We start from the raw sequence: 8,783 nt of genomic DNA, 5'->3' as shown, positions 1-8,783 counted from the left end.
TATATACCAGTCACATCACTCCCTCTCACACCTCATTGGCTCAAATTACACTTTTTCTACCCGCAAACCCAAAGAATGTTGGAGCAGGGGGCAAGAACACATCATTGTTCCATCAAGGAGGACGTGAAACGTGTGTTTAAACTTTAACCAGGTCATAAACACAGTGAGAAAGATAGCGGAGCAGTGAGTGGAGAACAGGATCACTGATTATTAATCAGATCGGGTTTGAGACTGAATGTTCCAGGTTTTATGGTTCTGGGTCTTTTGCTCTTCTATTAATGTTCTATTAGGATTATCAAAGACTCGCTTGATACAGCCGCTCTGAAAAACACTTTTGTTCAGGAGAAGTGTAATAGCTGATTACATCTCACACACTCTCTCTGATCTTTATAGACCTCAGTCTCAGTATGAGGACTGAAGGTCACCAAAATCTGACCCACTACACGGATCTCTGTAAAAATGAATTTAAACAGAATGATCTAAAAACAATGTTCAGAGAAGAACCACAAACCTGCTGCAGGAGCTGAGAGAGGAGCTAAAGAAGAGCTGGGAAAAAAGCTGGAAGAGGAACTTATAGAGAAACTGGAGAAGAACTGGGAGATGAGCTGGAGATGAGCTGAGAGAGGAGCTAAAGAAGAGCTAAGAGAAGAGCTGGTAGAGGAGCTGGAGAAGAGCTGGGAGAGAAGCTGGGAAAAGAGCTGGGGAAAGATCTGGAAGCGCAACTGGGAGAGGAGCTGGAGAAGAACTGGGAGAAGAGCTGAGAGAGGAGCTGGGAGAGGAGCTGAAGAAGAGCTAAAGAAGAGCTGGGAAAGGAGCTGGAGAAGAGCTGGGAAAAGATCTGGAAGGGGAACTGGGTGAGGACCTGGAAAAGAACTGGGAAAAGATCTGGAAGAGGAACTGGGAGAGGAGCTGGAAAAGAACTGGGAGAAGAGCTGGAAAAGAGCTGGGAGAGGAGTTGGAGAAGAGCTGGGAGAGGAGCTGGGAGAGGAGCTGGAGAAGAGGTGGAAGAGGAGCTGGGAGAAGAGCAGGGGGGTAGAGGAGTTGGAAAAGGGGTTGGTAGAGGAGCTAATAAAGGAGCTGATAGATGAGTTCTAATGAGCTCGAAACCAAAATAATGATAAAGATAATTGCCTTATAAACACTTAAATCAACACAAACTGGTCACATGACACAAACCAATTTGTGTGTGTGTGTGTGTGTGTGTGTGTGTGTGTGTGTGTGTGTGTGTGTGTTTCATGGTGAAAATTAATGGTCCTGGATGTGGGTGCGTCTTTGGCACACTGAGGTGTCGAGCTGAACACCTGAGTCATGTGAAACTTTCCACAGAAATGTGTGTGTGTGTGTGTGTGTGTGTGTGTGTGTGTGTGTGTGTGTGTGTGTGTGTGTGTTTTATGAGTTAATGTGAAGCCACACATTCACTTCCTTATTGTTCCTTATGTGACTGGCAGGAAGAATTCTGAGAACTGATGGCTGTCATTCATGTGACCTTGATGAAGTTTATAGAAAGATCATATTACAGTATTACAGCATCATCATCAACGTTATCTTAATCTTCATCATCCTCATCTTAATCTTCATCATCCTCATTTTAAATCCTAAAATCCTTTTCATATTAAAAAAGGCCCAGCAGAGGTTGTACTTCCAACTGAGGAAATTCAACCTGCCACAGGAGCTGCTGAAACAATTCTACTCTGCCATCATTGAGTCTGTCCTGTGAACATCTATAACTGTGTTGAGAAATTTAGCTGGTTCGGTTTCTAATATAATAACAATATAAAAATATATATGGTAATAACAGCAATAATAGTAGTAAGAGTAATACTTAATAGCTAAACTAATAGAAAAGTGGGTTTAATAGTAATAGTAAGGTCAGTTTATTGGTGCATTGTGCACAGTGTGAAGAAAATCAGCCAGAGAAGACGCAAGTGCAGGTGCATCATACACTGTGCAAAATTTAGTCATGTATGGAACATATTAGAACATGTCATTAAATATCAGACAAGATATTGATACACATCTACTGCCTATGTGGTGAAACACCAGCTATGCGGAAAAAACAGAGACCACATGACATCTGGACTCATCGTGCATAATAGGGTGCATAAAGTTCATATAAAATATAATATATAATATCATTTAGAAATATGCTTCAGATAACATATAACATTGCTTATATTAGTTTCAATCCAAGCTTAATACCGTCACGGATACACCAGACATCGGAAATCTGGAGTAAAACCAGGTGTAGTTTATTGATCTTAAACATAACACTGGAGAATCGGAAACGGGACTGTAGGACGTAGCTGTAGCATGCTTCACAAAAAGCGAAGTGAGCAGCACAGGAAACTCACGAGATCACAGGAGCAGTAGGTAGTCCGGGTGATCTAAGGTTACATTAAATATAGTACAACGCCTTAACCCGGGGTCTGGGGATGCCCGCAACCTCTGGGTGCGGAGCGGTTAGGGTGACTGAGGTAAAACTCCTCCAGGAGTGCCGGGTCCAGGACGTCTTGTCTGGGGACCCAGGAGCGCTCCTCTGGTCCAAACCCTTCCCAGTAGACGAGGTATTCTAGGGTGGGGTCCCGGCACCACGAGTCCAGAGTCTCTTGAATGGAGTAAACGGAGGGTTGGTCCTGCACTTCAGGGGGAGGCGGATTGATGGTAGCTCCAGGGTTCTCTGTGGAAGGGGGAGAGAAGGGTTTTAGGAGTGATACATGGAAGGTAGCCTGGATGAGGTACCTGGGAGGGAGGTCAAGCCGATAGGACACTTCATTGATTCGGCGTAGAATCTTGAATGGCCCAATGTAATGTGGGCTGAGCTTCCTGCAGGGCAGTTGGAAGGGGCAGATCTTGGGTCTACAAACATACCTTGTCTCCTGGTTGGTAGGGAGGTGCCTCCGATCTTCAAGGATCTGCGAACTTCTTAGTGGTTCTGAGGGCTCTTTGGAGCTGGGTATGTGCTGACTCCCAAACTTTCTCGCTCTCTTGGGACCAATGATCCACCGTTGAAGGTTCCTCCATCCAGGGGAACAGTGGTGGTTGGAAGCCGAGCACGCACTGGAATGAGTTCAAGCTGGTGGCTTGCGTACTCGGACCACGGGAGGAACTGGTTACAACTATTCTGGTCCTGTTTGCAGTAGGATCAGCGGTAGCGTGCAAGCCCCTGTATCTTCCGCTCTGTATGGCCGTTAGCCTGTGGGTGATAAAAATAATAAAGGTTAATGGTAACACAGAGTAGCTTGAAAAATGCTTTCCATATGTGGGAAGTGAACTGAGGACCCCTATCTGACACTATTTCTTCCAGGAGGCCAACATTTTGGAACAAGTGTTGGAAGAGTACCTCAGAGGTTTCTAGAGCTGGGACCTCGGATAAGGAACCAATATGCAGGCTTCGGAGAAGCAATCCACAGCTACCAGATAGGACCAAGGTTGTTGTGGGGTCGGTAGGGGAAAACACTTACCCACTGGTAAGTGGCATGGTGTCTTAGCTATGTCCCCGATCATACCAGGCCACCAGTAGTGAGATTGAAGCATAAGAAGGTTCTGCTTCCTACCAGCAGTGGCCTGAACCTGGAGCCTTGTGGATAGACCTTAACAGGAGTTGACAGTAAGTCTTGGGACAATAGTCTTCCCCTCAGAGCATTCGGGTGGGGCAGGTTCTCCAGTGGTTGCTGTTCGGATCTCCTCTTACAAATTCCACACAATGGGACTGAGGATGAGGTTGGGTGGAAAGATCTTCTTTCCTGGGTTCGTGGGTCGTTGGGGCATAAATTCTGGACAGGGCATCCACTTTTCCATTCTTATAGCCTAGACGATAGGTGATTATGAAGTGAAAGCAGGTGAAGAATAAAGCACATCTAAGCCGTTTTGCTTCTCGAAGGTATTGGAGGTTCTGTTTATGGTGATCACCATAAACGGATGCCCCACCAACTAGTGCCACCACACTTTTGGAGCCAGTTTGATAGCCAGAAGTTCTCAATTACCGATGTCATAGTTCTGTTCAGCTGGAGAGAGTTTCTTTTAGAAGAAGGCGCAGGGTTGCAGGCATGGAGGGTTAACCATATGTTGGGATAGGGCCGCCCCATGCCTGTGGAGGAGGTGTCCACCTCCAATATGAAAGGGAACTGGGGATCCGGGTGTCATAGGAGAGAGGTGGTACTTAACCCCCTTTTGAGTTTACAATGGCTTTGGTCTTTCCCCTCAGGAGTGAGGTGAGCAAGGCAGTAACCAAACTGAAACTACGAATGAACTGTCAATAGATATGAAAGAATCCTTGGAAGCATTGGAACCCTGGATGAGGCAAGTCCAGGACTGCCTTAACCTTCCCCCGGTCCATCCATACCCCAGTGGACTGATGCCATACCCCAGGAACTGTACCTTGGACTAGTGGAAGTCACACTTCTCCAGCTTTAGGTAGAGGTGGTGCTCCCATAATCGTTCTAGGACCTGGGTGACATGACCCCGATGTTCCATTAGGTTTCAGGAGTAGACCAGGATGTCATAGATGTAGACGATGATGAACCGATACCGAATAGCCGGAACACCTCGTTTATAAACATCTGGAATACGGTTGGAGAAATAGACAGTCCATACCACATGACCCATGTTGTAAGCACTACAGTGGTCCAGCTTGGTGAAGAATTGGGCTCTGCAAAGATGTTTTAGGGTGGCCGGGACTAGAGGGAGCAAGTAAGGGAGTTGTACTATTTGGGAATTGAGATTGCGGTAATCTATACAAGGCCGGAGACCACCGTCCTTCTTCTTCACAAAGAAGAAGCGGGAAGCTGCTGTAGAAGAAAATGGGGTAATGAAGCCCTGCTTTAAGGCTTCCTGTATATAGTTCTCAATAGCCGTGCGCTCTGGGACGGATAGTGGGTAGACTCAACTCTTAGGCAACTTGGCACCGGGCATCAGGTCGATGGTGCAATCCCAAGCAGGGATTCATCGTCACATACAGGTGAAGTTGTCTTGTAGTTTGTGATCGCCTGGAAGCCCTGCCACATGTGCGAGGTGTCTCCGCTGTCTTGGAAGTGACTGTGGATTCTCTTACCGTGTGCGCACTTCGCTTCTCTGATGGCACGGGACAGTTTGACCTTTGCTGTTCTTACGGCCGTCTTGTCCCCTGCTCTGAAGGTGGAGTCTCTGGATTTTAGCAGCACACGCACCTTAACGGTCATCCACGACTTCTGGTTGGAGCATGTGGTGATGATCTTGGAGATGGTCATGTCATCAGTGCACTTGCTGATGTAGCTGGTCACTATTGACATGTACTCCTCCAAGTTGATGAAATTGCCTTTGGTTGCAGCCTCTCTAAACATGTCCCAGTTGGTGCATTTAAATCCCGCTGACCAGGTTCTCACCTGCTTTCGAGCTAGTCTTGAACACCTGCTGAGTGGTCTGTATGCTGGGATCAGCTAACAGAGATGAGATGTGGTCGAATTAGCCGAGGGGGATGGGGCTTCGTGTAAACGTTTTCTCTTTGTTTGCAAAGTCCACATTCTGATGAAATTTAGGACGTACAGTCGAGAGATTTGCATAAAAAGGTCCTTTAAATAAAAAGGTCTTCATCTCACAACCATCAACTCCACGAGCAGTGAGCAGTAGTTGGAAACTAGGACAGAGTTCTTACACCATTCCGTGTTGATGTAAACACACAGACCGCCGCCACGTGTCTTACCACAGAGAGCTGCATTTCTGTCAGCACGAATCGCGGCTAGCCCGTCCAGCTGAATGGTGGTGTCTGGAACTCAGCCACGTCTCAGTGAACACAAAGACGCAGCATTGACTGTACTCACGCCGAGTAGCCTGCTAAAGTCTGATGTAGTCCAATTTATTATTAGCCTAGCACTAGCCCCCACTCGCTTTTCGCTCGCTTTCCACGCTTCCGCTTTCTCCATTTTTTTTCGGTTGCTCCGATGTCCATATGTTGCATTTGGTGCACTACAAAGTAAAAATAGCACTATTTTGGATCCGGAGCAGCCGCTGCGACCTACTGCCGTGCCGCCATCTTGGATCTTTTGTTGATAATGTTAATGATGATGTTGATGGATGTTGATGATGTTGTTGATGGTTTTGACAAATTATGTTGATGATGATTTTGATAATGTTGTTGATGATGGTGATGATGTTGTTGATGTTGTTGATGATGTTGATAATGTTGATAATGTTGTTGATGTTGTTGATGTTGTTGATGTTGTTGATGATGTTGATAATGTTGTCGATGATGTTGATGATGTTGATAATGTTGTCGATGATGTTGATAATGTTGATAATGTTGTCGATGATGTTGATAATGTTGATGATGTTGATGATGTTGATAATGTTGATAATGTTGTTGATGTTGTTGATGATGTTGTTGATGATGTTGATAATGTTGTTGATGTTGTTGATGATGTTGTTGATGATGTTGATAATGTTGTTGATGTTGTTGATGTTGTTGATGATGATGATGTTGTTGATGTTGTTGATGATGTTGATGATGTTGATGATGTTGTTGATGTTGTTGATGATGTTGATAATGTTGTTGATAATGTTGTTGATGATGTTAATGATATTGAGGATGTTGTTGCCTTATCACTGCATCATCACTGCCCCTTCTGCCTGCACGTCTCTGCAGTATACACTCTTCTCCCATCAGGATCACGTGACTAAACACACAGAAATAATGTTTAACACAAATATGTTTATTGTACACAACAAATAGAAACCCACAGGTTTCACACACACACACACACACACACACACACACACACACACACACACACACACACACATGTAAAGGTGCTGAACATCACTGTATGAAGGCACAAAATGGGACAGTGACAGCACTAAAGCACACACAGTGATAAAGTGCAAAGAGAAAGATATAGTCCTGAAACACAGACACACACACACACACACACACACACACACACACACACACACACACACTTCTTTAAACAGTGTATAAATACTCTAACATTACACGACCAGCAAGAACACAAGTGTGTGTTTTATAAAGTTTTTTTAAGTAGCATTTGGGATGGAGCCGTTTCCCTCCATCTCTGTCACGTCATGTCACATCTACAGGATGCTGTGTTTACAAACGTTTCTGAACGCTGTCATATAGAGGGAAAAGGGGCAAATCACACACACACACACACACACACACACACACACACACACACACACACACATTAATATAATATAATTGAGATAAAGGTGTATTTGGTTTGGAGTAATCAGAAACATAATGAGCAGTAGAACGATAAAGATCTGTCTGATCTGCTGCTCCACTTTTAATTGGTTTCTTCTGTACAATTAATATGTAAACTTTTCAAATACACACACACACACACACACACACACACACACACACACACACACACACACACATTTTTCTCCTGCTATACCTAATTTAAGTTTTCTGGTGAGACATAGTTTTTTGGATCAGACATACACATGTGAGGAAAGGTGTTTCCACAGTTGCACAAATAATTATTAAAAGTTCTACCCTGTGTAATGAGGCAGCAGTAAACTGCAGTAAAATCTCACATCATTCACACACGAAAACACATTGGCATTGAACAGTAAACCTTTTCACTCAACACAAACATCTGGATTGTAACATTACTCTACCCAGAAGGTCAGTTTATCTCCACAGCTTTGTGGTTTAGAAAGGTGAAGAAATGTAACTGACGTTGTTCATCATTAGTCCTGCTAGAAGCTTGATAGTCTCTAGTATGCAAAAGAGGGCAGATAGCTTGAGTGTGTTACATCACCCTGTAATGCAGCATGAGCAACTGCTGGTTTCATTTTGTGTGTGTGTGTGTTGAAGGAACAATGTTAGCATTTTCCCTCCTCGGTTTGGTTTGCGTCTGAATTATGGGAGGTGAAAACTAGCTGGTGGGTGGAGATTAGCAGGTGACCAAATGGGGATGGTGCTAGTTTGAAGTGAACATGTACACAATAACATTCTGGCTTCTGTTGATTATCTTTTCAAATAAAAGTGTTTTTTAGTAACAGTCTGGCTTTAGATTGACTGTGGCTAATGGTGCAGCCTCGAGTAATACTGTGGTCTTTGGTAAAAGTGTGGTGTTAGGTAAGGGTACAGTGTTAGGTAAAGGTGTAATGTTATGTGAAGGTGTGTTATTAGGTAAAGGTATGGTGTTATGTAAAGGTGTTATGTTAGGTAAATGTGTAGTGTTGAGTAAAGGTGTGGTGTTATGTAAAGGTTTAATGTTAGGTGAAGGTGTGGTGTTCTGTAAAGGTGTGGTGTTAGGTAATGGTGTGGTGTTATGTAAAAGTGTAATTTTAGGTACAGGTGTGGTGTTGGGTAAAGGTGTAGTGTTATGTGAAGGTGTAATGTTATGTGAAGGTGTGTTATTAGGTAAAGGTGTGGTGTTGGGTAAAGGTGTAGTGTTATGGAAAGATGTAGTGTTAGGTAAAGGTGTAGTGTTATGAAAAGTGTGGTGTAAGGTCAAGGTGTGGTGTTGGGTAAAGGTGTAGTGTTATGTAAAGGTGTAGTGTTAGGTAAATTTGTAATGTAAGGTGAAGGTGTGGTGATATGTAAAGGTGTAGTGTTATGTAAAGGTGTAGTGTTATGTAAAGGTGTAATGTCAGGTAAAGGTGTAGTGTCAGGTAAAGGTGTAATGTTAGTTAAAGGTGTGGTGTTATGTAAAGGTGTAATGTTCTTTAAAGGTGTAATGTTAGGTTAAGATGTAGTGTTATGTAAAGGTGTAATGTTGGGTAAAGGTGTGGTGTTATGTAAAAATGTAATGTTAGGTAAAGGTGTAATGTTAGTT

The 8,783-nt window shown here is 43.8% G+C and overlaps 1 long non-coding RNA gene across 1 annotated transcript; it reads right to left on the bottom strand.

Moving 5' to 3' along the window:
• Positions 1 to 1,942: 1,942 nt before the first annotated feature.
• Positions 1,943 to 4,043, bottom strand: LOC124395451. Its single transcript, XR_006927627.1, has 3 exons — positions 3,341 to 4,043; positions 2,869 to 3,193; positions 1,943 to 2,677 (listed from the first exon to the last, which is right to left on the bottom strand). It is a non-coding gene; the product is annotated as an uncharacterized LOC124395451 (long non-coding RNA).
• Positions 4,044 to 8,783: the final 4,740 nt, after the last annotated feature.

The sequence above is a fragment of the Silurus meridionalis genome, chromosome 13 (assembly GCF_014805685.1).
Source record: "Silurus meridionalis isolate SWU-2019-XX chromosome 13, ASM1480568v1, whole genome shotgun sequence".
In the NCBI taxonomy this organism is placed as follows: Eukaryota; Metazoa; Chordata; class Actinopteri; order Siluriformes; family Siluridae; genus Silurus; species Silurus meridionalis.
Note: the sequence above shows the minus strand (reverse complement) of the source record. Positions and strands in the feature narration are given on the sequence as shown.